The following is a 26,674-nucleotide window of genomic DNA, read 5'->3' on the forward strand; positions in this document are numbered from 1 at the left end:
ACAGCGCCTGTCTTCCTCTGTGTGGCCTGTTTTGTTTAATGTCCTCCAGGTCGATTCACGTTGCTGAATAATGTTCCAGCGCACACAGGTACCTCATTTTCTTTAACCGTGCATCTGTCTGGGGACGCCTGGCTGGTATCCGGATTTAGGCTCCTGTGGATAACGCAGTGAACACAGGGAAGCTGGGAGGAGAAGCGGAAGATGCCTCCTCTGAGGGGCCGTGTGGGAGTGGCCGGGCGTGGGGTGCAGAGAGCGTGAGGGGGTTGGGTCAGGGACCTGACGGGTTCTAAACTCCAGAGGCAGAGAAACCTACGTGGTACCTGAGTTACACAGGATGAATTCTGCACCGGCAGGCAGATTTGCAGGAAACCCCAGAATCCTCAAGGAAAGACATGCCAAGTGTTCCCCGTGGACGCACCCCACTTCAGGAACTGGCGACTTCCCAAACCAAGTTCGACGTTGACATTAGAGGCAGCTTCAAGTTTGGTGTCCGGAGTGGCACTTTTTTCCGTGCCGTTAGCCGGTCGGCTTGGGTGTCGTACTGACGACCATGCTCAACATTATCATCCGGATTCACGGTGAGCTTCCCAGCAGGGTGTCTGCGCTTTGTGTTCCCTTTAAAGAATCAGACCCTTTCTCTTTTAAGGACACTGTTTAGTATTTGCCTCCAAAAAAACATTGTGGACAGGGGAAGACTTAGAAATAAAGAACGAAACACTGATCGTGGGCAGAAGAGCGAGGAAAACGCTTCGAAACCCTTCTGGCCCCTCTCGGGTGATGCGAGAGGGGGAGGGCCTCGTCCGCGGACGGCGGCGGCTGGGTCTTCATCGAGGCAGCTTCCTGGTGCACTTCGGGACACGCTGGAAATCAAGAAAGCGTGGCAGTGGTGACATTTCCTGAGCACTTCCTGTGTACCGAGCCTTTCCTAAGCGCTGAAGCAGGCTGTCACGACAGTGCGATGCGATTCTACACCCAGGCAGGATGGAGGTCGCTTTCTAAGGTCTTATTCTAGCGGCTGATGACCGGGGTCCGCACCTCACCACCATGCCGCCCGGCATGTCTGGGCCACTTAACCCCCAACGCTCCTCCCCGGAAGTGGGCTCGGTGCCGGTACGTTTTCTGCATTGTCCCACGCTCAGTGACGGTGGCTTCAATTAGATCTCTGAAAGGGTCATCACGGTACACATTTCCCCTGTTCAAATTACTGTGTGGTTTCTCTTGTGTGATCAGACCCAGGCCGACACAGAATCGGGGCCAGAAGTATCTCCGTGGACATACGGCCCCGCTCCCAGCGGGATTATTTGCTTTCGGAGTTCAGAACGAGACGGCGTTAGACCACTGCTTGCTGGATCACAGACCTCGTGGTCGCCTGAGGGTGTGCACGGAGCGTTTTCCATGTCGTTGTACCTAGTGGTTGCCGTATCTGTCCCAGCTCACCCTGGACGCCTCCGCTTCCAGAGAGATTCCTGACTTAAAAGCACCTTCTCTGACCCTGCGATGCCTGCCCAGCTGAGTCCTCTTGCATTTCCGAAAATGTGGGGCCTCCCCTCTGTTCCCTTCCTTCCATCCCCGGACCTTTCTCCCACAGCTGGGCCGTGGCCCGTCGACGTGCAGTAATGCCCTTTGTCTCCAGGATTAAGAGCCTTAGTTTCTCATCATAAAATCAGACCACGAGATGACTTTTCGCTGGGAACAGGCTCAGCTGGCAGCCGAGCCGGTTCAGCAAAACCCTATAAGACACTCATCGAACGTTCTGGGCCCGGGACAATGCTAGGTGCATTTTGCCAAACACTTTTTCCTCCTAATTTTTAAATCCAAGTACATTTCAAGGGAGATTTAATCCGTCTGTTTCTCATTCGTTCACACTTAACTCATCATTTTGTCATTTCGTAAGAGCTTTTGATGTTTCAGAAGCCTTCTGTGTAGTTTCATAAGCTTTTCTTTTTGTTCTTTAAAACACGAAAGCCACATTTTTTAACAAAGATAAAAAAAAGAGAGAGAGAGAGAGAGAGAGAGAGCAAACAAAACCAGAGTTTTCAAAGACTTAAGATCAGTTGTATATTCAGAAAACACAGGGCGCCCGGATGGATTCCAGGCTTGTCCAGGGCACTTTGCCATCAAGCCAGACCCTTGGGCAATGGGCTGGCCCATGGAAGTGGAAAATTTCAATTCATTTCAAAAATGTCAACCCTTCAGAACCAGAAATGTTTACACAAATATCATGTACACTCCATCCGGCAAGATAGTGAAACACTGTCTAAGTACAAACAAATCAGATCCTTTAGAAAGTTTCCCAGCTGCAGCAGGGCGCCCGGGGGTTCGGGGTTCAGAGCGCCTGGCGGGTTCGGGGATCGGAACGCCGCGTCTGACCCAGCGCGCACTGCGGGCGGAGCGGCCCCGCAGCCGTCGGCGAGTCGTTTTCTCCCCCTGCCTGCTGGACTGCATGCCCACGTTCACCCCACACCACAGGTTTCCTGTGAAACGCCTGCAAGGGACTTGGTGACAAGCGACACACCGCCCGGGGGATCTCCGCACCACGTGCGGAACACAGCGCGTGGGCGGGAGCTGGGCCCGCGCGCACGCACGCCGCCCACCTGCTCCTGCCGGCGCCGCCACCTCTCATGCGACCGCTGACACCCTCCAGGCACGAACCGCTCTGTGGCCAGAGGCCCTGATCCTGGTGGCAGAATGTGAGCCCTGAATGAGCTGGGACGTGTGGCGGTTTGTGCTCCTGCCTCTCTCCTGGCCTTGTCGGAGGAGCGAGCGGAGAATCTCGTGGTCACCCGAGGGTGTGCACAGGGCGTCTTCCAAGCCATTAAACCTAGATGTGCGTCCCTCAGGGACGTCTTGGTCCCGGTCCCGCAAGCCGGTGCCGCCCCGCGCGGAGCGCAGCGTCCGTGTGGCACGCGCGGCCGCAGACGCGGACCGTGCGCGCCAGGCGCGTCCTAACGGGGACGCCAGTAGGTTATTAAACCTGAGGTGGGGGGACCTGGGCCCAGGACAGGCACAGCTTACGTCATGCGTCCCGCCCGCGAGTTCAGTGAGGCCTGTGCGTGGCGGGGCGACGCGGGGCGACCTGCGGGGCTGGGAGGGGGCGCTGCTGCGGGCGTCACACCCCCACGGGGAGGCTGTGGTGGGACCGCACACGGCCGGCTTCGGTTTGAGTGAGCGGCCTGGCCATCGACTTCCAGGAGCCTTGGTTCCTCGTTGCGGGAATACGGCGGGGCGGGGGCGGGGGGATGGGGGTGCGCACCCGGCGTGCGGAAGCGGTACTTCATGTGCGAAGTCGGGGCTGGCGCTATAGCCCCACCCAGGACTGGGGGTGACTCCCGGTTTGACAGGCGCGGGCCTAAAGCAAGAGAGCTCGCCGGCTGCTTGGCCCCAAGGGTCCGAGACTGGAGCGGAGACGGCCAGCGCCCAGGGGTGCAGACCACGGACAGCCCAGGGGTGCAGACCACGGACAGCGCACGGCCGGCCCCCAGAGCGTCTGTGTGCGTCTCCCGCCACCCCCGACGCAGGCGCGAGGAGAGGTCCGGCAGGTGTGGGGAGGCGCGGGGACAGGGCAGGGGACGCGGGCACACGTGGAGTCGCACCTGGGCTGACATCAGGTGACCAGGGCCGATGCGAACGCGCAAGCGCTCACGCAGGGAGAAGCCGCCTTCCCGGGACAAAACAACTGTGCTTCACGCACACGAGGCGTCTGTTTGCTGGGGAACATGGGGGGGGGAGGGGAGCTTGGGGCTTTCACTTGAAAAATCATGTTTCTTCCCGAAAGTTTCATAAAACTTTGATCGAAAAAAGCCGCTTTCATCCGTTGCAGACTTCCTCCTCTGACTCGCGTCGCAGTGACTACTCGAACCACACGAGTGCGGTCGTGAGTGTCTGGACAGCACTGGGCCCCCCGGCTCGGGGAGACACAGGGGCTGCCATTTGCTGGGGCCGAGTGGCTGGGGGCGGGGCTGGAGCCCAGAGCCGGAGGCCTCCGTTTTCCCGCCAGTCCCAACAGGTCTTCGCCCTTTAAGGTCCAGCGACAGGTTCCACACGCACAATTTCCGTCCATCTGAATCGCATGGGTTTGTTGGAACCTCACCGAGAACCCTAAGATAGTTATAAACTGCTTAGTCTTGAGGCCGCCATGAATTCTGCGTAAAATGGACTTTCAAAAACGTGGGAATTGACCACATCAAGTGCACTTGACCTCCTTTTGATACCGACTGCAATGCTGGGTCAGACGAGCCGAACAGTACGATGCTCTGGGCTGTGTTCAAGAAAATGGTTGCAAACATCTTCAACTGTGGGGGCTTAAGGAAAAATTGCAAAGAACGCAGCAAAGAACTTAGCGGAGGCTATAAACACAGAGGGGGAAGACGGGGTCAGATACGACATGCTCATTCTCCACGCTGTCCTGTGGGGGGAACCACGGGGTTGGGCGGGGACTTCAATCTGCAAGCTTATGCCGCTGCTAACCACTAGAGGGCAGTGTGAACCAAAAAAAACCCGCACCAGTCTTGAGCAGAGCTTGAAATTTTAGGTGTTTATCTTGGGATTTTTCCAGATTTATTAAAATTCCAAAATACATGTTCGTTTCTCTTTTTAACCACTGGAAATGCAGGTGGGGATGAGGTGTGGGCCGCTGCGAAGAAACGTAAAGAGCGCCCCCATATTGTCACGCACTGGGGTTGTTGGATGACCAGACGCGCACGCGTAACTGTCCATCCGCGGCTTTTGGGGGGGCATCAGGGGAGGCGGCCTCTTGGGACCCCCTGAAAGCCCCTGGAGGGGATGGAGACTGGCTTCCGTGGAGACGTGGAACCGCAGGTCTGAGGCGGCGGAGGGAGACGGGTACAGTTTTCGCAGGCTCTCTGGGTAACACCAGTTATTCCGGTTTGCTCCCGCTCTGACCTCGTGGCCTTTCAGCAGAGGAAAAATGCCAGATGAAAGACCATGTCCTAGTCTCTGCCAGACCTACACAGATCTTACGTGTAGATATATGTATGCACGTCTGTGCCCAGAGAGAAGGCAAAAGGAATAAATGAAATAACCCATATACTCCTTTGATCTGAAAATACATCTCTATTCCACACACACATATCCATTTATATAGTCTGGTATCTATATCAACATATAGAAAGAGGAACTATACAGATAACACAGTTTAAGTTTGGGAATTTATGTATCTCACATAAATTTATATGTGTGTGTTTGTTTATTCATCTCCTCAAATATTTATGTAATGCCTAAAATGCAAAAAAAAAAATGTAGAGAGAGATGAAATTGGACTCATCTCTGGCAATAATTGTACTGCAGACAGCCTAATAACTCGCTTGCCACAACAAACCAAAACTGTGAGAGATGCTTTTAAAATCTTTTAAATCGCATGGCTGAGTTCCTCAGTGACATCCTAGGTGGGGTGTGGGTCCCCAGCAGGCCCAGAGCTGGGGAGCTGGGCTGAGCCCCAAGGCGGTCTGCAGCTCCTGGTGGCTTTAGTGACCACACAGGAAGTCAGGAGACAGGCCCTGGAGCTGCCCAGGCCAGGTGAGTGGGGGGACAGAGGCCCCAGCCTAGAGCCAGAGCCCGCGAGAGTGAGCAAGGTGAGCTCTGTCCCACAGGAGGGACAATGGGGAGTGCCTCATGATGACTTTGGCTCTTTGAGGGGGAAAGTGCCTCACCCAGAGCCTGCCTGCCGCCAGAGGCGGGCCTGGCTTAGGAGTCGCGTCTATGCTAAGAGCGCAAACTAAGCAAGCAAACTGTCTCAAAGCGTCGCCAGATTGGTGGCACCAGCACGCATCTGGAAAAATCTCACCGAGATCACTGCAAGGCAAGTGACGAGTTTGGAGGACAGCGTGGCGGGCCGGCCACACGTTCGCCTGGGGTTCCGGAAGGAGAGAAGCATGGTTTAAAGCAAACCAGTTGAGCATCTGAGAGGCGTCACCCCTCAGATTTAGGCGACCCACAGGTAAGATACATAAGGGATCAAACGCCCACGCTCACAGACGTGGGGGATCACGCGCGACGCCGGAGGCCCCCCAGCCACAGCCATCCTGTCGCCACCGTTTCGCAGCCCCGGATCACCGTCAGCTCTGCCGCGTGAGGCCCAAGGAAAGCCAGTGAGAGAACCGCATGCCCAAGACGCGGAGCTGGCTGCGTGGGGCTCAGCCCGAGGGCCACAAACCACGCCGCTGTCTCATGGCTCTCGCCTCCAGACCAGCTTTGCCCCTGTGGGGCCGGAGTCGCCCCTGCTGAGAACGCACGGTGCGTGGGGCGAGTCCCTGCCCGCTGAGGAGGAGACAAGCCTTAAACAGGTGGCCGTCTGCACACCTGTTATTGACACGAAAGCACACTCTTGACACTCCTTTCCGAATGTGTCCCTTCCTGAGCCAGCCGTGCCTAAGCAGTGAGAGTCTCAGTCCTGGGTAGAACACACCAGTCACTGTAGAAGGAACGCAAACGGTTCCTAGCCACACTGGTCGGTTTGGCAGGCTGCACAGAGGGGCCTGGGCGGGGCCCGGGCGGGGCCCGGGCGGGGCCTGGGCGGGGCCTGGGCGGGGCTGGGGTTGGCGGAGGGGGGCCAGAAGGATGAACGGGCCTGGGGCGGGGCCTGGGTGAGCCTGGGGTTGGCGGAGGGAGGGTGCCTGGGGGATGGCCGGGCATGGGGGGGGGGCCTGGGGCGGGGCCTGGGTGGGCCTGGGGATGGGGCAGGGGGCGGGGCTGGGCGGGGCCTTGCACAGGGCTGGGGTTGGCGGAGGGAGGGTGCCTGGGGGATGGCCGGGCTTGGGGCGGGGAATGGGGCGGGGCCTGGGGATGGGGCATGGGGGGGGCTGGGCGGGGCGAGCCCCACAAAGCTGCCTGGCCAGTGGGTTTGTGCTGAGCCTGTCACTGGTCAAGGCCACGTTAGGAAACTGAGGCAGGACGGGCACTTCGCAGGCTCTCTGCCTCTAGCAAGGGACAGTCTAGACACTCCCTTTGTTAGCCTCCCGAGTGCCCTCCGCGCCGGGTATCGAGAACTTAAGGACATTCTCGGCCCACCAGCCCCGGGCCTTCTCCCCGCGGGGACCCAGGAGGCGTGCGCCCTCCCAGGCCCCCCTCGCGCGCGCACCGGCGTCCGGCTGTCCCCGGGCGCCGCTCCGTGCCCGATGCGGGCACTCCGCGGGGTCCCAGGGGTGCTGGCCGCGGCGCCGGGCGCTGCCTCCTTCAGAGACAAGTGCAAACGCATCGCCGTGGCTTCCGCTGCGTGTAACTAGGGGACCATTTACGCGGCTCGGTGTTGTCACTATGCTAATGAAAACCACGTCACAGACTTTCAGCCCTGGGCGACGAGAGCGCTGCGCCTCTTTTCCACTGGGTGGCAGCAAACCCTGGGAAGGAAGAGGGCACCTTAGCAAAGGGAGACGGGAGACGCCCGGGTCCTCCGTCACTGGCCTTGACTTTTTAAGCAGGAAAATTTTAGAGCGATGGGGGAAAGTGGGAGGGACAACAAATAATCAACCAGTAGACTCCAGGTCGATGGCTTTAGCTCTTTAACTCCGGTTCCAAATCCTCAATTTTTGATTCCGCTGGACTCTGTTTACGCCTCGGGAAGTTAATGTTTTGTCACCGGCCACTCGCCTTTCCCCTCGTGATGAACACACCGAAACCACCGTTAACGACGCGTCCACGACGTCGGTGCCTCGAGCGTAATAACGAGCTGCCTGGTGCGGGATGTCCAGGCGGGGGCGCCGGGCGTGTGGGGGAGCAGTTTCTGTGGGAAACCACTGTACTTTGTGTTCATTTCTGCTACAACTGCACTAAAACAATAAAGTTTATCAATCATTTGAACGACAAACATGGTGTCAGCTTACTCCTTTCCTCTGGGCAGGTGGAACCAGCCGCCATTGTTCTCGCAGGTTTTCGGGGGTCCCTGGTGCCGCCCACCGAGACGTCGTGAAGGCCGAGGGTGGGATAAGGCGCCAAACCAGGAAGCCCCCCAGGGACCCCTTCGTTCGCATCGCTCCCATCTGCAGCCAAGAGCTGTCGTTATTTTCGAATTAAGAAAGACACAGGAATCCAACGTGTGTAGTAGTTCTGAGGATCCCCCGTCCCGGTCCCCCGCAGGCAGCCCGAAACGACATTTCAGGCTTACTCATTACCCCAGACCGTCTCGTTCCCTTTCAAGTTTAGAAGAAAACGGGAAACAGGCCCCCTCGTCCCTTGCTTTCTAGTAGATTCTTTCTCTAAAGTAGCGAAACCTTAAGCACGTCGTAGGGCGGTGGGTGGCGGCTATCGGCAGTGTTTTCGGCCCCTTTTAATCTTCTGAACAGGTGTCCTCATTCTCAGAAGGGCTGGCTTTTCTGCCTCACGTTACGGACCTCGAAGGAGGACTTCCAAAAGACGTTTGCGAACACCTTGCAAGAAGCTTCGCGTCGGGGCAACTCCACCCGCTAAGCGACTCTCCCTGCGCTCACGTCTCTGCCGAGAGTCACTGGCCCGTGTACGCGATGAGTTCACGGTCAGAGCTTCGAGGAGAGTTCCAGAACATAGTTCGGGAGACGCTGGTGTATGGACTGCATTTAAAAACTCGAGACTGGGTGAAACCACCTCGAGGGGTGGTGTGTGTGGACGTGGGCGAGCGGGGACCCGGCAGAGGGCGGGGCTGGGCGGGGCCCCCCAGAGCTGCGCGGGACTGGCACAGAGGGGCAGCGGGGAAGGGCGAGCGGGCGCGGGGCGGAGGAGCCGGACGGAGCGCGCGCGGCGCTGCTGGACGCACGAGCTCCGCTCCATCACTTCCGGGCGTCTCTCCTCGGAGGCTGACTGATCTGGGGGAGCCCCTGGATCCTGGCACACCCGCCCCCCCCTGCCACTGGGGGACCTCCTGGGTCTCTGCGCACCTGCCCCTCCCCTGCCCCTGGATCCCGGCACACCCGCCCCCCGCCTGCCACTGGGGGACCTCCTGGGTCTCTGCGCACCTGCCGCTCCCCTGCCCCTGGATCCCGGCGCACCCGCCCCTCCCCTGCCGAGCTGTTCTGCGCAGAGAGGTACCTGGCGCCTCTGCGTCACTGTCACCAGCCTCTTACCCACATGCGCACCAAGGGGACGAGGGGCCTGTCAATGCACGTGTCCAGCCCCGGCCTGCAGAGGACCGCCCGCCTAGCGTGGTAATCAACAGATTCGTGTGGCCTGATGCAAGCATGTCGGCTAATTTGGGGGATAATACTCAGTTTGTAGCTGCCAGATTCTAGGTGAAAAAAACTTCTCGTAGCAACTTAAATAAAAATGGCCAAGATCATGAAACTCTCTGCCCCATGCGACTGGAGCTGACATTGACTCACGATCGGACCCTACATGCTAACGTCAGTCGTAATTTTCTCTTGTTCATTAATTCGTCTTGCAGATACCGCCTGAAACCCGCTGTGCCTCAGCAGGCGGAGCAGAGGCTGCCTGCCTGGGCGAGCTTCCAGTCTAGGGGTGACAGAGCTCTTACCCTATGTCGAAGTCTCAAAAGTACCTTTAAAATCACAAATGTTGACGTGTGCTCTGCAGACAAAGCACGGGGCACTCTGAGGGACATGCTCCCTGTGGCCTGCCGTCTGCGGGGGTGGCATTTAACCAGAAACCTGAAGGAGGCGCGGGGGCCTCGAGCCCTGGCTGACCCGAGCATGCGCATGTTTGCCCAGCCAGGGCCCACTCCCCCGAGGTCGTCACACGGCTCCGGCCTGCGACTCTGCTCTCTCGGGAGTTTGCCACAGAATCCACTGCGGCCTCGGTTTAGATGTAAAAATAGCATCCCCTCTGCTTCCGGGGCTGGGTTGCTCAGCAACCTGGGTTTTTCCTCTTTTTGTTTTCTTTTTGAATCTCCTTGTACACTAATTTTTCATTGGCCCTTTGGGTAATTAGTCTGATAAGTCATGCTGGCAGGAACTAAGGGGACAGTGACCCACCTCAGGGGAAGCGAGGGGCATTCCTGCCCCGCCTCAGGAGGAAAGTGGGGGCTGCAGGAAGCCACAGGGAGCCTGTCAGAGACAGCACGGGTCTTCGCAGTCATCACTCAGGAGTAAAGACATCTGACCAGCGGGCATAAGGTCACCCACCTGCCCCCCGCCCTGTCTCTCTCTGTCTCTCTCTCTGTCTCTCTGTCTCTGTCTCTCTGTCTCTGTCTCTCTGTCTCTGTCTCTCTCTGTCTCTCTCTCTCACACACACACACACACACACACGCACCTTGCTAGAAAGGACGAGAGACTGAAGTTGACCTTCTGTCCAAACCTGGTGAGGACTGGTCGAGTTTACAGGACCGGGTCGGCGACACTGTTTAGTCCCCTCTGCTCAAGCCCCACTGTCAAGGCCAAAGTCAGCCACTGATCCGCGAGGCAAGCCTGCGCACGGTCCCGTTGCTTGGCACGCTTCCCGCACAGACGGCTGGGGACCGGGCGGCAGGGCGATGGCCGCCTGCCGCGCCCATGTGTGTCTGCACTTGCCAGACGCCCCGCGCCAGGGCCCGGCCGACGCTCTCAGCAACGGATGAACGGAACCGGCTGGAGCCCCCTCTCGCTCGGCGTGGAGGGTGCGGGGCAGGCTGCTGCCCGGTGTGCGGCCGGTGACGAGTGGGAAGCCCAGGATGCGCGGCACCCAGGGTCCTCAGCCCCGGCCTGCCCCGCACCTGCGAACATGCCGCATCGTCAGCCTGATTACTGAGGAGCTGTGATGATTCCTCCAGGGAGACGTTCGCCCCGCCAGAGGCGCCTGCTCGGGAGGGACTGGGCCCGTTTTCTCCCGCCTCTGCCACACCTGGCCGGGTCCTCCACACGGCGCCACGCTCCTTGAATACTAGTTGGGTGGACGGACGCACCACAAGCGGGCGGAGCGCAGCTGAGCAGCCGAGGGTGGGCTCGCTTCCCTCCGTCATTCCCAACTCCACGCCAGGTACGTCTCCCCATCGGCTTGGCAGAGGAACTCACCTGGAACATACGGAGGACCGTGTCTCTGTGTCATGGCTCCACGGGCTCCCAGGACCACAGAGGGAAGCCCAGGCCCTCGGCGGAGCCCGGGTGGCAGGCCTGCCTCCTCCCTACCCCCGGGGCCCGCCTGCAGAACACCGGGTCCTCTCGCCACTGCCCCGGGAGGGTCCGGCACCTGCCCCGCCTCTCGGTTCGCCCTTCTGACGACGAGTCTCAGCTCCTCCGGAAGACTGTGTTTAGGGATCCCCCATGCCAGGCGCCTCCCCTCCTCAGTGACCCACTTTCGCCTCTGCCTCGCTGCCCAGCAGTGGGTTCTCCAGGGTGCGGGGGGTGGGGGACAGGGTGCCTCATTTTCTTCGTTGCCACTATGAAGGCCAGTCTTGTCACAGAAAAGCGCCCGAAGACATTGCCAGTCTGATGCTCACTGTTGAGGTCCCGGTGTCTACAGACACGCGCCCGCTCCGCCATCAGCCTCGCGAACAGTCTGCCTGCCGTCGGCAGTCGGGGGCCTTTCTCCTTCCCGCGTTCATGTGAGCTGCAGGAAATGGAGATTGGCGAGTATTTCCAAATTCCATAAAACAAAGGCAAGTCCGTTTTTAAAAAACAGCTGCTTTGACCACATTTTCAGATGGCGCTTCCCAGAGTCTGAGCTCGGGGAGGCCCATCTGACCACATGTCCGTCCCTCTGACTCTGGCCCTGGCGTCCAGGGCCGTAAGACATGCGTCGTGACTTGAATCCGCGCTTCAGGGCCTGACTCTATGTGATTCCGAAACAGGGAAAAAGTAAAACAGCTTCTGAGGAAGGAGGCGTTTCCTTTGATTTGTGCTTCTGGCTTCAAGGTCTCAAGTGATCATTTGCCTGATTTTTATCCAAATTGACCGGTGGCTTCTGGCATCATGCCGTGAACCGTTCACCCTGAGCATTTAAGGATGGAAGGTTCGAGAGAGACGAGTATGCTGAAGGGCCCGACCACGTACGGGGAATGGTGGGTGGCAAGGTGAGTAGCCGCAGGCACTGTGCTCGAGGAGAGGGAGGGGACGAGGTCCCGGACCGCGGCGGGGGGCGGGGGACGGGGGCGGGGCACGCACCTCCTGCCTGTCTGGGCGGGGGGACCCACGCGGCGCCCCCAAGGACGGATGCGGGCAGGGAGGGACACAGCGAGGCATGTCTCTGACTGACACCATTTTTCGCCGAGCAGCAAAGGGGAGTCGCCGGCAGAGAGCGTGGAAAACATTGAGCATTAATCCTTAACCGAGATGCACGCCTCATTCTTCAGAATATAGGATATAACGAATTGCTTTAATTTTTAAAAAATAAAATCCCACTCGGTATTTTTCCTCTACTTAAGGTATCGCTTCGGCTCCTGATTTAGGAGACTCTCTTGAAGGAGACCTTTCCAGATGCCAAACTTTCTTCAGAGAGCGAGGACCTTGGCTACTTTAGATTGTTAAACACACGAATGTAAGTAGCATACACGAAGTATTCCTCTGACATCTCAGCCTGTCCTCTGAGTTGGAATGTCTCCAGTTTCATTAATTTATTTTTTCCCGCTTTACACTTAATTCGCACATGGCCATGGGGGACTCGCCCGACCTTTCCCCACTTTTCCATCGGCGCGAAATTTGTCCCATTCAGAGATTTGCGTCAAACGAGAAAACGATGCATGTCAATTGGGGAACGACTAAGTTCGGGGTGGTGCTGCTATTGCAGCTCGCATTTCACACATGTGGTGCAGTGGTCGCCTCGTCTCGCCTGGGTGGCCACAGGAGGTCACCTTGGCCGGCGCCCCGACACTCTCCCATGTCTCCCGCCAGCGAGCAGAGCAGACGGCGTCCGCTCGAACCCTGCGCGGCCTCCCACCGCGCTCCAGTCAAGAGCGAGGGCCCGCTGACTGCCCTCAGCCCCCCGCTCGTCCGTGACAACCCCCCAGCTCACGCGCAGCCCCGCACGCAGCTCCCCGCCGCCCTGCCCGACTTTGAGCCCGCGCCCCCACCTGTTTCTGCGCTGTATTGTTTCTTAGCACTTATCACTGTGCTCGACACGCACCTATCCGATGTTCTGTCTTTCTCCGCCAGACTGCAAGCCCGGGCGGGTGTCATACTCGAGTTTCCTCTTTCCTGTGTCCCAGAGCCTGGAATGGTGTCTGGCGCGGACCAGACGCTCATCAAATTCATGCTGCGTGGGTAACATGTTGTGACAGGGGGAACGTCCCACGTTGGGTTGGGGGACTAGAGACGAAGCCAGCCAGTGGCGGCCAGGACTCGGGAAAGCGCTGAAGTCCAGCGAGCAGTGGTGGTGACAACCTGACCCGCCGGCTGGGCGACACGGCGGGCCGGGGAGGCGGCAGGAGCTGGGGCAGGGGGCGGTGCGTTCGCTGCCGGGCTCTCTCCCTGAGGAGCAGATCGGGCAGCTTTCATTGCTCATCAGATAGTCGAACCGGATCTGGATAAACTGCTGACGAATTTGCTAAGTACAGTGCTTTCTGCTGGAAGATTCGCAAGGCGACCAACATGCACAGCGCGGACCCGTTTAAAGGCGAAGCTGCCAGAACACGAACTATATTTGAAAGTCTCTCGTAACAACATCTTGGGATTTTTGGTTTTTTTTTTTTTTTTTTTTTGGAAGTCTGATTTGGTTCTGCAAAGGGAATGAAGCTTTAGTTCCTAGTGAAATAAAATTACTTTCTCAATTTCTTATTCCCATCGACTAGAAGATCCTATCACTTTACTGGAGTTAAAAATTACAAAAAAAAAAAATTTCTAAATCGTGTAGATGAAATCTAACATATATTTAGAGTGTCACGCTTTGCAAAGCCAGAGAAAGAGAGTGCAGATTTGGGATCGGGCGCACCTGGGTCCGGGCTGCTGATCAGACACATTCTCGGTGTCTGCTCCCACCCAGCCTTGGGCTCGTCACCCAACATGGGGGCCCAGGGAGCGGCTCGCAGGTGGACTGCAGGTCGGAGCACGGGTGACGGGGGCGGCCTGGGAGCACCCAGCATGCAGCCGGGCTCCACGGCGCCAGCTTGCAGCCCCAGCTTTTTCAGAGACAAACAGAGGCCGCGCAGGGGTCTCCGTGTCGTGAGAGGGGTTTTAAGAATCATGTTGTCACAACTGGAAAATTCTTATGACCTGTACAAGCCCAAACATCGACGTGAGCTTGAAACCTATCCTTCCTGAAAACAGTGCCTTTTATTGAAACGGGTCGGCATCTTAATGGAGAAATGAACATGCGTGTGCTCTTCCCTGAGCGCTGCCCGGAGAGCAGGCCCCTGAAACCGGCGAGGACCTTGTTCTGTAAACCCATCGGCGCTGCTCAGAAGTCCGCGGGTAAGAGAATGTTTTGTCATGAAGGACTTTGGGACCATAGCATTCTCTTAAACCAACGACCTCGTCTTACAGATGAGAACTTGGAACCCGGGTCCCACCCCCGGCGGCTGAGCGGGGGAGACGCGGCGTGGTGGCAAGGCGGCCGACCCTCAGCACGGCGGGGGCAGCCGGTGACCCAGACGGCCGGACCGCGAAGCGGAGGCCCGGCCCTGCGGCTCCGTGCCGGGGGAGGCCTGCCGGCTCCGGCTCCGATGTGAGCGTCTCCGTGCTGTGCTCACGGCCACCACGCGCCGAGAAGGGCCCGCAGGGACCGCTGTCCACGGGTCGCTGGCCCTCTGCACCCCCGCGGCCTGGGAGGGAGGACAGGTCACAGCACCAGATGCGCGCAGTGTGCGTCACGTGAGGAGCTGGGAGGCAAGTGCCGAACAGCCAGAGAGCGCGGCTCGCGCGCGGGGCGCCGTGGGCGGCGGCTTTCGAGGGACAGGGACGGCGGTGCGTGTGGCCTCTGTCCCTGGGAGGCGTCTTGGGCTTCCGGACGGCTCACCCCCGGACCTCGCCGTGGGCGTGACCTTTTATACGCAGACACACAGGCTCGGCGCGGGGACCTCGCCGACGTGCCGGGACGCGCCGGGCGCCCCCGAGCGGCGAGCATGGGGTGCGCCCGCCTGCGGGCGTGCGGAAGGCAGGTGCACGCGAGTCCCCAGCGGAGGGTCGCGGGCCGGCACGGCGCCTGCGCGTCTCGGTTTCCATACCGTAATGTGTTCCTGGTGTGGTCTACTTAGTGCCACATTTTTCACGTTGCTGTGCCACAAAATCATTGGCTGATTAAAATGACCCCGAAGAGTCGCGCTGAGGAGCTGCCGGCCCCTCGTGGAGAAGCTACGCTGGGCGGGCTCCGGTCAGCTCGGGGCGCGGGCGGCCGTGGTCACCCCGTCCACGCACACGCTGAACCAGGGTCTTCACACAGACGCGCACGCACAGGCGTTTGCCGATCGGGGCTGAAACCCTGACCCGAAGCTCGCAGGAGATGACCCGGCGCTGCCCCCCGGGCCCAGGCTCGGGTCACAGGAGACCGGCCGTGAATGATGGAGACGGCTTCACACGTCTGCGTGCGCGCACGCGCGCACACACACACGCACACACACACGCACGATCTGTGAGCGCGCGTGGCAGGATGCGGCGTGTGGCCGTGGTCACCGTGACGGCCGCGGTTCACGACCGACAGAGCGAGACCAAGAAGTCTCAGGAGACGGGAAGGGAACGCGAAAGGACCTCGACCACATCTGCGCATGCACCATGCATCCGCGCCCCGCGTCCGGGGGTGGGGGGGAGACAGCGAGAGCCGCCCCCCGGCACGCCCCCAAGTCCCCCGACACGCCCCAGCCGTGCTCAGCGCGTCCTTTGCAAGACCAACTCGGACCCCATCGCCTGGACGGGCTCCAGCTCGCAAGGGCTTCTTCAAACGCAGCTAGGTGGCGACGCTGTTCCAAACATGTCAATATTCTAAATATTTTAAGCGTCGCAAATTATTTTTTCTCCAAACACTTTACGTGCACAAACTTTAAATGCAAATACTTTAAACAGCACGCCCGCCCCCTACGTACACACCGCTATCGGTCTGCAGGGCAGAGCAAAGGAGGCTTTTCCACTGTCAACAACCTGAGCCAGTGTGATCGCACAGCTTTGAGGTTCCCATAGCAACATGTCCCATCGCCTAGGTGACAAAGATCTTATGATGTCACCGATGAGCTAAGCCGACTTGGAACACAAACAGACATTTCCTCCCAGGTGCCCCTGCATCGCAACGTCGCCGTCCAAGCCGGGCGCGGTCGATGTACCCAGGGCGGCTTCGCGAAGGGGCACGAGGCCGTGTCGTAAACACGGGGCCAGGATATCGCCTGGGGAAGCGTCTCCCACGGTCGAGGGGTTTACGACAGGCAGCAAGGTGCCCCCCTGGTACTCCGCGGAATTTCCCTCCAGATGCAGAACAGATGCTCAAAGACACAGCAACCTGGGGGGGGGGGGTTATGCTAGAAAAACGTTGGCAGCGATCGTTGGAACAAATGCCAGCTCCCAATCTGCAATCTGTGGCCAACACGTGTTTGAAACGCCCGCCAGTAACAGAAGGTAAGATGTGAGTCGGCGTCACGACGCTCCGTGACCAAGATCCACGCTTCCATGGAAGTATCCGGATTACAACCCGGAACGTGAGGTCAAGCCCTACTGCTGGCTGCCTCTTCCACGGCAACACAGCGGCCAACGCTGCTGACGACGGAGGAAGGACCCGGCGGCCCCGCTCCGCCCCACCCGCTCTGGGCCAGAGCCTGGGCTTTCGCTGACGCTGACCGCATGGTGTGTGGCTCTGGCCTAAAACACTATAAAAGGGGAACAATGAATAAACAGTTCCTTCGGGTCTTCGGCAGTTACCAACAATTCCGCCTCTTCTAGGGGGTCGTCATACAAATTAAATCTTAACTTGCTCCGTGGGGTGTGGAGCAACCGCGATGTCATTCTAGTCAATTAAAACTCAACAACAACAGCAGCAAAACTCAGCATCCTTCACTGCCGGCCACTAGCCACTCCGTCCCCACCGTGCGGGGGTCCGAGAGGAGCCACCTCTGCTCTCAGCCGCAGGCGGCAGGCAGCACAGCCCGCTAAAAAAAAGAAAAGTGTAAATAGTCAGGGTTCAGTGTTTGACGTAAGAATGAATCTCGGGGCCGGGTCGGCCAACGCGGCCGTGCAAAGACGCCCGGACTGCAGGCCAGCAGCACCAGCGAGACGCCCGTGAAGTGTCTGCCCCATACCCGGCCGCATCGCCACGCCGGAGGGAGGAAGCTCCGGCTCCGGGCCGGGACCAGGGAGGACCTGGAAACAGACTCGGCCTCTGCGACTGTAACCGTGCGCACCACCCCCTTCCCGACGACTGTAACCCACGCGCCAGCCCCTTCCTACAGCAGTAAAAGGGGAAATGGGCCAAAGAAAGCGAAGGGCGAGAAGCCGGACAGGTGCCGTGTGTATCACCTGAGCAGCGCCGCAGGAGGCTGGAACCGGTCGGCAGTGCGGGCCGGGCGGAGCTCCTGGGCACCTGTGTCCCGCCTCCCTGGCCCGCGTGAACGCGCTGCTACCTGGGTCCCGAGACATGCACACACGAGAGACGCAGGCGCAGGACCCCCACACGCGTGTGCTCGGGTGTGGGACGTGTGTCTCCATCCTCCCATCCCTGCAGACTTGGATTGGGGTGTGTGTGTGTGTGTGTGTGTGTGTGTGTGTGTGTGTGTGGAAATGATGCCACTCAATTCAAATGTCAGTTGTAAAAACTGATTCCTGACTCGTGCTTTCTTGCTGAGGCTTCTGCCCACCTGTCCCCAAGCCAGTTTCCAGCCTCCGCCTCACCGTCCCCCAGTAAATGCTCCGTAAATGCAGAAAGCACACAGACATCCACTCAGTACCCCAAAAAGCAAAATATGTTTGTAATTCAATGAGACTTGGGAGGAATAAGAAAATAAATCCAAATGCCACATGAGAGAAACTGTAGAAATTTGTCACCACAGCGGTCTCAGAATGCATAGAAATCTCTAGAAAGCTGAATCAGACGTGGATGTTTTCATTTTTTAACAGTTTTAGTAGTTTTAGGTTCACAGCAAAGTCGAGTGCAGAGTAGAGTTCTCATGGCCGCCACCCATGTATGATGCATTCTTAAATTACCAACAGTGTTTGAAATATGGATAATTAAAATGTCATACATATTTTCAGGTTTAAAAAAAAATGGAATGCTTTGGCTTATTTTCCATTCAGAACATACCTCGAACCTCCATCAGTGTCTGTCAAATTAAGAGGTTAATATCATCGATACTTTAATGATTATTAATCCTGTTATCCGTGCACAGGAAACCCAGAAATTCTTTCCAAGAAATAATTATTTCAGTAGCAAACAGTTCAACGGAGACAGCTTTCTTTCAGAGAACTGCCTGAGTGACAGCCTGATTTTGTGCTTAAACTACCTGCCTTTGAAAACATTTAACTCTTTCACTTCTACGCAGGTCCCCAGCGGAAAGCACAGAGCTGTCCGTTGTCACCGTGAACCAGATGCTGGGAACCCGTTCCCTAGAACCCCGCCGACCCCACACGTGACAAACCCCCACCCCAGGGAGTGTCAGGGTGGGCGCCCGGGGACTTGGTGTCACTAATGGTGACACAGTCTCTCACATGGTCCCTGCAGACGTGTTTGCAACCTTGCGACAAACAGAGATGCTTGCGGTGACAGATGACAAAGGTCCGCCGGTAGCAAACGGCCTAGTGTGGATGTACATCACGTTCTTCAGGGAAGAGCCTCAGACGCGGCAAGTCATCGGGGTGAGAAATGGATGCCGTTGGTGGATCGGCCAGCGGTGACGGGCCCAGCCGCCCCTTGGAGACAGGCTTTTCTGAGTGCAGACGAACACTCCTCAGACAAACGGGGTGTGTCTGCTGCCACGACGCTGCTCCAGGCGTTCCGGAGACCGCACGCCGGCCGTGGCCAAGGCCGGGCGCCGAGAACCCCGCACAGGCTGCCCCCGACGTGGCCCCCCCGCGGCTCGGAGCAGGCAGCCTCCTCCTAGTGCTGCGGTGGCCGGGGCAGCTCCGGGTACCATCACGAGCTCACGGAACGGCCCGAGGCCCTACGTCCTTCACGTGAAGCGTTCACGATGTAGGTGCCTTTCAGTGAGACATTGGTCACCAGATCGGATGCTTTCACAAAACCATCTCGGTGGGCGTGGCGGGGTTCAGGCAACAGTCACGTGTGAACTGGAATCCACTTCGCTTACAGTGAAGTTTTTAAAACAGATAATTGCACAAATTTAACGGGAGTTTGTGCCAGTTCCTTTGTCAGAGAAACGCTGTCTCCACCTGAAGGCGGTTTTCGGTTTGGGCTTCGGCATTAGGATGACGACGGAGACGTCCAGAACTGAGTGAGGACTAGCTACAGGGCAGCGGCTGCGGGACCAGCGCCCGGCTGGGAGGCGCCGCCCCCCGCAGGGGCCACTGCACTCAGTAGGTGCGGTGCAAGGCCCTGGCTCCCAGGGGGCTCACGGCCTCCGGTCACTCCACAGGGCTTCAGACACCTGTGCCTGCCCTCCAAGGGAGCCCGTCCTCGAGGCCCTTCCCCCCCAAAGTCTGCGAGTTTGGGGGGGAGGTGTCGGAGGTGCGCAGAACTCGGAAGAGAACCCTGGGGCATGTGTGGTGTCCTGTTGGGAGAGGCCGCAGGTTTCCCGAGGTGAGGGGGGTTCCCGGGGCGTGACAGGGACCTGAGCGTGTTGGGGGCAGTGGGCCTTCACTCCACCCTATACGCTCCGGACTCTCTGGGAAGGCAGGGGAGGGGGCACCGGCCCCTGCAGGAATGACGCGGGAGCAGAAGCGGCAGTGAGCACGGCAGCTCCGCCTGTCTCCTGGTGACAGGGCTCGCCCGGGCGGGCCGTGCCTCTCCATTCGCGTGTGAAAAGGCTCAAGCGCTGGCTAACACTTCATGAGGAGGGTAGGGGCGGGGAACAGAGTCAGGTACCAGTGCAGGTTAGAGGACGGCATGGCGGGCAGCCCAGCGGGCGAGGCCTCTGTGAGCTACGAATCGCAGCTGCCGGCCGAGTCGCGCCCACCGCGCCCGGGGCCGGCGCCCGCAGGCAGCGCTCTCTGGACGTCCCTGCTGTCACAGGCCTCGGGAAGCGGCGCCATCAGCGGAAATCCACCCCACGGTGCCCACAGAGACGGACCTCCCTCCCTCGGCCCAAGTGCACGCCCGCGGCCGCCGGGGACCTGGCCTGCCACTGTGTTCCGATGCGCACGCAACCTCAGAGGCCGGGGAGAGAGGGGGGAGGGGTGCGGCTGCGCGGGTAGCAGGGGGGCGACGTGGGGGGGGGGCTCCCGCGCATACGGTGGCGGCGGCCGAGCAACGCCACACGTGCGATAAAATTGCATGGAACGAAATACGTGCGCACGTGTGCACACACACGCGCACACGCACGCAAATGAGCAAAGTGGCACCTGCCTCAGGTGGCTTCTCCATACAAACAGCCTGTCTTGGCTCATGCTGTGGACTTTCCTAAAATCTCTCAAAGGTTCACAAACTCCAAAGAGGTAGCATCTGGCCTCGGTGTGCCCTGTACCTCTTGCTCAGTGGCGCCAAGCCCGGCATTGGTGGCAGCCAGGCTCAGTTTGCAGCTTAGCCTCTCTCGTGCACCTTCAGGCCCAGCACAAATGGCAACCATCTGCAGACCGACTTGAAGAATACGGCCAATGTCTTTACATATTTTAAGTTTTCAAAAGTTTGAACATGCTCTCTGATCCGGACGGGGGGAGCCAGAGAACGCTGACCCGGCGGACAGGGCTAACCTGTCCCCTTCCTGCCCACCGAAGTGGGCTCTGCTCGGAGCTGTATCGGGCCTGCCGGTTTCAAGCCAACGTCGTTTGCTCGCGGAAACGTTCGCTCGGCTTATGGACACTTTCCCCTTCTTCTGTTTGCACACGGGCTGTTTCTAGCCTTTAGCTTGCGGTCTCTGTCGAGAGAACAGGAGATGCTCCCTCTCGGCCCGGTAAGGTGGCGCCGCACCCTGCCCGCCTCGCGTTTGCTTGTCAGTGCCCGGGAAAGGGCAGCCTGCCTACGGGGGCACCCAGTCCCCGGCTCCCGTGAGGAGGGGGTCTGCCCGGGGTGCAGCAAGGGGCCTTCGAGGCAGGAAGAGGGTCCCCGGGAAGCCGCAGCGACGGGCTTGGGGGCAGAGGCAAGCTGCGCCCGACTCGGGCGGGCCTCGGCGTCCAGGCAAGGGGGGCGGCGTCTGCCTCGAGCTCTGATTCGCAGCCTGACCCCGTCGAAGGCTCACACAGGATGCAGGGCCACACGTGAGCAATGCTGGGGGCAGCCGTTCCACAGAATAACGCACGACCGGAGCGTGAGGCGGGAGATGTGGCCTCGCGTCTGATTGGATGAGCACGTGTGTCCTTTCGGGAAAGAGACTGATTTCCCAGGACGGGTCCTCTCATGGGGGCCGCCATGCTGTGTCCTCGTCCAGGCAAGAAGTCAGCTCACAGGCCAGACCCAGGTCCCGGAGGCCTTTCTGGAGACCGATGTGGTTGGGGTGTCCCGTCAGCTGGGCAAGAATCTGAAAAACCAGCTTCTGAATTGACACAAAGTGGCAGCAGATTCGTGGGCTCTGCGAAGCGATGAATGCGTGACAGACCCGTGCCCCTGCGCCCACGCCCGACCTCGCGCTGCCCTTGCGGGCGCCGGCTTGTGGGGAACGCTCTGTCCCACGTGCTCCCGTGTGGGCTGGCTCACCCTCGGGACCGCTTGGATCTGGCGGCCACCGTCCTCCCTCCCTGTTCAGCGGCCTCTGCGGAGCCGCCTGGCTCCCTTGGCCTCTGGGGACGGTCGGAGCCGTGGCCAGCGGCCTCACGCGCAGCCGCTGCGTTTCCTCCTCGTACCTCCCTCCTGGGGGCCGATGTGACACTCCCACCCCGACGCCCATATCCAGGGTCCCGGGCACCCCGGCCCCAACCCTCTTCGGGTTTGGTCTCCCGTGTTGACGGTCCGACCCCTGCCCTTCGGCGATGCCCCCGTCGCTGTCCTGTTTTTTAGGTTAATTTTCAGTCTCCTCCCTGCACAGCTCGGAATCGTCCAGACCCAGGTGAGAGCGCACCTCCTCCGCGAGCAGGGGGGACCTCGCTCCCCTTTGCGGGGGGCGCGTTCCGTGCACCCACGTGGCAGCGCTGACCGCGGCCTGCGGAGTGCGGGGCGCCCGCCGGTCCCCGCGCCTCCGCCGGGGTTTTCCCGCTCACGCGCTCCAAACACGCGAGGAACCAGGCGCAGAGCCGGTGCATGGTTTTCCCAGCGGGGTTCGCGTCCGCATCGGGACCCCCAGCGCCCCTGTCTGCCCCCGCATGACGTGCCACCGCCGCGGGGCCCGCTCCCCACCATTGGCCTCGCCCCACGTGCGCCCCGGCCCCCAGCTCTGCGAGAGGCCGTTTCCCTCCCCGGGCCCTGCAGCGCCCGGTGAAACCAGGCGCACGAGCCACGGTGCGATCCCGGGGTTCACGGCGTGAGCTTTGTCGCGTGTCGCAGCGGGCCCGGGAAGGTGGGGTCCCCGGGAAGGCGGGGGGGGGGGGGGAGGGGCCCAGGAAGGCGGGGTGGGGGGCCGGGAAGGCAGGGGACCCCCCGGGAAGGTGGGCGGCGCCCCGCGCTGCGCGCACACGGACCTCGGTCCCGAAACTCGCCGGCGCCGTTGCGCTCGTTTCTCGACATTACCGTTGCAATAACGTTTCTGGCATTTTCCCCTTAGGTTTTAAGCTTGTCTTCTTCCATAAATAGGGAGCACTCACCGGAAGTCTAAGAAATGCGGGAGAGGCGGGAAACCACACCTGGCCACCTCCTGCCTCCGCAGAAGCCCTCGGCGTGGGGAGAGGCCACCGCACCTGAGGCCCGCGGGGTCCCCCCGCCACCCCAGCTTCCGGGGGCTCCGCACTCAGCTCCATTCGCCCGCTGATCTTTTATGTGTATTTCCTCAGCCGCTTTTTATTTTCACAGGAGCGGAAAGCGGCCCCAGCGCACTCTTCGCCAGGACTCGTGGGTTTTCCGCCCTCAGCGCAGTGAGCGCCTCGTCTTGCCGGCCCCACCGTTAGGTTTCAAATCCAGCATTAGGGGAAATTATTCACCGAGACCGGGAGGCTTGAGACATGGAAAATCAATCTTCTGAGCCGGCTACGGAACGGCCACGATTTCGTTAATCGAACCTGACTAATTGAAGTTCATATATTAGACTTCGCCACCGGGCTCATGCTGCGACTTTGGGCATTCTCTCGTCCTCACGGAAGTGCTCCAAACCATCCAGGGAAGAGCCCTCCCCACCGCTCCCTTATGAGAGTCAGTGGCAAGATGTTAATTTCTATACTACTTACTGGCTCAAGGGATAAGAGAGTTTTTTCTTCATTAGCTGCTCATTACTTTTAAAAATTAATACTTTTTTTTTTTTTAAGAGCAGTTTTAGGCTTCCGGAAAACTGAGCAGAAGGTATGGAGAACTCCCATGTCCCCGCGCCCCTTTCCCGGAGCCCCGGCACTGCCTCGGGGGACACGTGTTTACGGTAGCCGAAGCGGCATTGGCGCTTGATCACCGACGGACGTGGGCACGTCCGCCCGGGGCCGCTCGGTGCGGCTCGTTCTGCGGGTCTCACCAGATGCGCGCGTCACGTCTCCGCCACAACAGCACCGGGCAGGGTGGCGGCACCGCCCCACGAGGCCCCCGCCCGGTCGCCGTCCCTCGCCCTTGGCCCCTGGCCACCACTGAGTCTCAGTTGCCTCCACGTCTGCTCGCGACTTGACGGCTTGCTTGTTCCTTTTTATTGTTTGATAATGTCTCGTCGTCCGGACGGACCAGTTTGTTTATCCATCACCTGTCGGAGGACATCTGGCTGTTCCCATAACATTTGGGGTCGTCGTGAATAAAACTGCCGCCCGCGTCCACACACGGGCTTTCCGCGGGGAGAAGGAGCGTGTCACGCTAACTCCACGAAGAGGTGAAGTGACGTGGCAGGTGCCACTTCGGCCGCGATTCCCGCTGCGGTGGCTGACGCTGCGAAGGTGACGGTGACGTGACAGCAGAAGCGCGTGTCGTGGACCGTGCGCACCCGCGGGGGCCCCGGCCCGGTTCTGGAGAGTCGGGCCTTGCCGCCTGCAGGCGAGGGCCCGAGCGGGGAGACCGGAAAGCGAGGCACGGCGGGGGGCGGGGGGGGGGCGGGGGGGCGGGGGGGGGACAGGCACCGCGGCGGGCGGAGGGGTCGCGGAGCCAGGCGTCCCGCTCCCCACCCCCGCGGGGACCCGCCCTCTCCCCCGGTCCTTGTCCTCGTCCCCAGGGCTCAGGGCAGCCGCGGGGCGGCAGCATTCCCGCGGGGTGGACGTGGAAGGCCGCGCAGAACGCCCGCCCGGGAAGCGCGAGGCCTCCCAGAGGCTCCCGTGGCCTCCTTGCTTCCCACCTCATTGCCCAAACAGTGTCCCCCGGCCACCGCCGGACACGAGGGAGGCTGCCGAGGCGAGCGCTTCGCTCCTCACGGCTCTGTGGTGGGGGAATCGAGGGGACCGGCGTGAGACGAGCTGAGCCCACGGGCTCTGTTGTCCCCGGGAATAAACGGCAACAACGGAGGACGCACGGACTGCAGTTCGGCCCCTTCTGACCGCCTCCCGGGCCCCGGGGTCTCCTGGCCGCCCGCGGCGACACCCGGCAGGGGCGAGGTGCCGGGAGGGGGTGCCGACTTCCGAGACGTCTCCTCACCGCTGCTACCACGGCCGAGCGTCCCAGCACCGCTCGACAGCGCGTGCAGAGCGCCCGGCCACCTCCTGTTTCACTGGTCACACGGCGTGTCACGGGGCCCGAGTGCTCCCCGTGCCCTGGTGTTTAAGGTCGGGCCCCGAATGCAGCGTCGGAAGCAGCGAGAACGCCGAGCGAGAGAGAGTGCATTTCGGCCGCGTTCCGCGTCGTGTTCCCCTTCCGCTGCTCTGAGTTAGGCCTCGTTACCGCTTGCTAAGAGTTCTGTGAGAGCTTCAGAACGGTGCCCTCTGCCAGGCCCACGTTCAATCCTAGTATTTCCAGCTGAGCTCCCGAAACACAGAGCCGATCGGTCCGTACTTGCTCCCACGCCTCTGCCGCCCCCTGGCCGCCTTCCCCGTAAAGCCCAGCGCCCCGGCCAGCCGCCCGCCGCCCCCGCCCCCCGCGTCCGTCGCGCCCTGCCCGGTCTGACTGCATGCCCTGCCTCTGGGCCTTTGCGCGTGCTGTTCCCTCTGCCCGTTAAACATGATTCCGCTTAGAAAAAGCCAGCATTTCAATGCACGGAGCACAGGAAACCAGACGGTAACCCGCATCAGAAAGTTCCAGTGTGCGACACGTGCAAGCACTTTGATGTGAGTGTTCTCGGTGTTGTGCTTTAAAGATTATTCAAGCAGCGAAAAAAACAAACAAACAAAAAACCACAGGAGACCGGAAGACTGAAGGGTCTGCGTTCCGACGAGCAGAGCAAACGAGGAACCACAACGAAGGAAGGCAGAGTAGCCGCGGCTCCCCGCGGCATGTGTCCGCGATGAGTTCCGGGGCGTGATGGCAGATGGCGCCGTTCACACGAAAGCGACACGGGAAGCGCAGGGTGCGTTCCGTTTTGCTACGATTTCTGAAAATGTTTCCTAATGTTTAGAGCCTCGACTGTCACATCTATAAAATGGGCATATCCACACACCGACTGAACAGAAGGTCAGGAGACTGGAAAAAATGTCCAATCCTGCTAGATGTTGAAAAGCAGAATAAAACAATGCTTTTCGAATCAGTGAATTATTTCATAATGGTGCCATCTCATGTTTAGCAATCTCTCTAACACACATGAGCACGTGACTAACACGCATTATGTGAACCAAGACTCTGGAGGGAGAGAGACCGAATTAGCACGAGAAACATCCGAATCACTGTTGTTTCTCCATGGTTTTTAAAGAGAATTCAAGAGAAGGGCGCCATACCCACAGCAATTTTTCTCCATTTCTCTGAGTGCTTTTCTAAAACCCTCATTTGGGTGACTCAGTTCTGTGGTTTCTTGGGGTTTAATTCTTTCAAGTGGTTCTACCCTGGTCCAGAATTTACTTGTATCCTTAGAAACCTGACGGTGATGATGCAAGTCATGCAAGAAAGGCGACTCTTACAGAATTCCGGTGTGGCAACTTGCATGGTCCTCTGATGTTCACTTGTGGGATCCTTCTGATTCCCATGAGCCAAGAAACTCGCCCTTCAACCGAGGGTGAGAAGTGTTTTAAATCTTACTATTGGATCTTGTATCACGATTCATCAGATTCTACCCCTTTCTGTGGTTCTCGCTTGATTTTGAAAAATAACTATTCGCACCGGGAAGCACCGGCTCGGGGGCCTTCCTCTTGGACACCCTCCTCCGCCCCCTGAGCACAGGAGAAGCGGGGACCGCTCCGGTTCACAATTCCCTCATGTCACCTGACGGAAGAGTGAGTGGGGTCTTGAGACTGCACAGACCACGGCCGTGCATTTTCAAATACACCTTTTCTCAGAGGACGCCTGACCGCCGCATGAGGCCCGGGGCACGGGGCGTGGGCACCAGGCAGCCTCCGTCGCCTGGGAGCGTGCGGGGCTGGGGGTGACGCGGTCGGCCACGGAGCCCGGCCGGGCGACCCGCCAGCCCAGCCGCACCCGCGAGGACGGGAGCATTCGCCACAACAGCAGAAGGGCCTCGCGGCTCACGGTGCAGAAGCCTGAGCTGTTCCGAGGGCGCCATGCGCTCGGCGGGGTGTCAGGGGTGTGTGGGGGGTGGGGGGCGACCTGCGACCCCTGTACCTTAAACACTGCACAACGCGGTCACGTTAGTACTAATCCTTACGCCTGACAGTCCCCAGCG

The 26,674-nt window shown here is 59.7% G+C and overlaps 1 protein-coding gene and 1 long non-coding RNA gene across 2 annotated transcripts in view; one reads left to right on the forward strand and one right to left on the reverse strand.

Moving 5' to 3' along the window:
• The window catches only part of PDE10A (phosphodiesterase 10A), a 317,180-nt gene that overhangs the window by 272,142 nt on the left and 18,364 nt on the right, over nucleotides 1–26,674 (reverse strand). The window lies entirely within an intron of this gene.
• LOC118603977 lies at nucleotides 11,490–18,674 on the forward strand. Its single transcript, XR_004951555.1, has 3 exons — nucleotides 11,490–11,926; nucleotides 12,278–12,390; nucleotides 18,299–18,674. It is a non-coding gene; the product is annotated as an uncharacterized LOC118603977 (long non-coding RNA).

The sequence above is a fragment of the Rousettus aegyptiacus genome, unplaced genomic scaffold (genome assembly GCF_014176215.1).
Source record: "Rousettus aegyptiacus isolate mRouAeg1 unplaced genomic scaffold, mRouAeg1.p scaffold_m13_p_1, whole genome shotgun sequence".
Lineage (NCBI taxonomy): Eukaryota > Metazoa > Chordata > Mammalia > Chiroptera > Pteropodidae > Rousettus > Rousettus aegyptiacus.